General features: G+C 36.8%; 1 pseudogene; it reads left to right on the forward strand.

Annotated features, from left to right (window-relative positions):
* Positions 1-268: 268 nt before the first annotated feature.
* On the forward strand, positions 269-1,314 carry LOC147515052 (rust resistance kinase Lr10 pseudogene; annotated as a pseudogene).
* Positions 1,315-2,470: the final 1,156 nt, after the last annotated feature.

The raw sequence follows: 2,470 nt of genomic DNA on the forward strand, positions 1-2,470 counted from the left end.
GCTCCAGGGTTATAATTGAACACACCAGATATTGCACCACAGTATGTGAATCCCATATAAGACTTAGGATCAAGGTGCCATCATTCTAAGCTCTTCTTTATTGTGCTGTTTAGAATTGTTTTTTCTCAATCTTTCAAATTTTATTTGTTTTCCTCAGTCATTGATAACTAGCTAGGTGTTGCCCTTTTGTCCAAATTTGCTAGCCACAAGCTTTCATGTTATTAGTTTGGCAATACTTGCCTAAAACTACAAGGTATCATCTGAGATCATGGACTGTGTTGATTTGGATATAGTAGAGAGAATAATTGTTGATTTAGAGATAGAAAGACCAAAGAGGTATTCACCTGAGGAGCTACAGACCTTCACTTCAAATTTTTCGAAGGGGTTAGGTTTTGGTTCATTTGGAACAATTTACAAAGGCATATTACACAATGGCATCCAAGTAGCTGTAAAGGTTCTGAAAGATGGAATACTGTCTGATAGAATAAAAGATCAATTCACAGCTGAAGTGAGCACACTGGGAAAGACTCATCATAGAAACTTGGTAAAGCTCTATGGCTTTTGCTTCGCCCCAAACATGAAAGCACTTTTGTATGAATTCATGGAAAAGGAATCTCTAGAGAAAATTCTGTATGAAAACGAAAGTGTAATGTGGGAGACGCTCTGTGATATTGCAATAGGCACAGCGAATGGACTCTCCTATCTGCACAAGATCTGCACAAGGACTGCGAACCCAGAATAATTCACTATGATATTAAACCTTCCAATATTCTGCTCGACTCAAATTTCTGTCCTAAGGTTGGTAATTTTGGATTGGCCAAGCTTCTAACCAGGGACAAAAATCATATTACCATGTCCGGATTTCGAGGGACTCCTTATTATGGCGCTCCAGAGCTATGGGTGAGATTCTCATCAGCAACTTATAAATGTGACGTTTACAGCTATGGTATAATGTTATTTGAAATCCTAGGGAGGAGAAGATTTGATGGCCAAAAGTCGTTTCCAGAACAAGTTTGGGGGAAGTTTATGCAAGGAAAACTAGAGGAGCTTATAGAAGGTTGTGGCATTGAGGAGAAGAATATAGAAATGGCAAAGAGAATCTCCATGATTGCCCTGTGGTGTGTGCAGTACAGGCCTCAAGACAGACCATCCATGAGCGATGTGGTGAGACTTCTTGAGGGTAGAGAAGAAGTTATGACGCCTCCTAATCCCTTTTGGTTGTTGGACTTTTCGAGTACTGTGACAAGACCTAACCTTGAGTTTGAAGAGAAGGAAACAAAATGTAATCTTCTATTTCCAAATAAATTTCCATGAAAATTTTCGAGCGGCTTATAATTTCTGGAAAATACAACTTATTATACGTTTTTACAACTCTTAAGATCTGTGCTTTAAAGATAATCACTTTGTTGGGTGGTTATATAACGTTTTCCAAGTATATCAGAATTGTTAAAGATTTGTTGCCCAAGGTTTACGTCTCTGTCATGACTCACGAGGTCAATTTTCAATTAGTAGAGCTCCTGTTATTTGGTTTAATTTCTTCTTATTATGGAATCAAATTCCCAGGTTTTCTTCATCTCTTTAATTCCTTATAAAGTATATGTCAAAATGTGGTCCTTATTTTCTTCATTTCATTGTGTTATTTATGATAATAATACTTCAAAAAAAATTAGAAAAACATAAACCCATCAAACAAAGTATATATATAGTTATAAGCAGTGAATCATTAGCTATCAATATACATATATTATTTATTCAAGTGGATTTTAGGTTTTTGAGTCATTAGCTATCTATGTAGCAAGTCCGGCCATAGGCCGGGCAAAATGGCTAGTAATAGACAAAAAACAAACCAAAAAAATGTCCAAAATCATTGGTCTTTTAAGAGGCAAAAACAAATACCCCTAGCAGTGTAGAAACAGCAAAAGCAACAAACCATACAAGCTTCCTCAACAAGTCATGTAACGGTCTTAGGGCCCTTGCTAGTTGCTACATAATGATGTTGGGCCGGATGCCCAAACGCGTGGCCCTTGCTATCATATGGGAAGATATATTAAAGTCAAAAGGGACGTGTAATTGAATGCAGCCCACACGTGTTTCCTTGGTGGGGTATATACCCTCCTATTCCTTTTACAACTAGAACTCCAACCGTTTTTTCAAAAAAAAAAAAAAAACACCTAGTTTCTAAATGTGCCCCCTAGTTCCCCCTATAAAAGTTTTTTCCATCTCTGTTATTTTTCGATGGTGAAGCAACGACACAGACTCTTTCCTATTTATTAATAAATTTGATTCCCATCTTTTTCCACAGCTCATCTCGCAAAAGACTTGTTAAATTGTTAAAGGAAGCTCTACTCTACTGAACCAAGTTGGTGTTTCTTTTTACTGTCAATTCATGTTTTTCCTCTTGGTAAATTGTTAGGGTATCCAACTGTTACTGTCAATAAGAAATATTGGTCATAGTTGTTGTGTTGAACTT

Source organism: Coptis chinensis, chromosome 2 (assembly GCF_015680905.1).
Source record: "Coptis chinensis isolate HL-2020 chromosome 2, ASM1568090v1, whole genome shotgun sequence".
NCBI lineage: Eukaryota > Viridiplantae > Streptophyta > Magnoliopsida > Ranunculales > Ranunculaceae > Coptis > Coptis chinensis.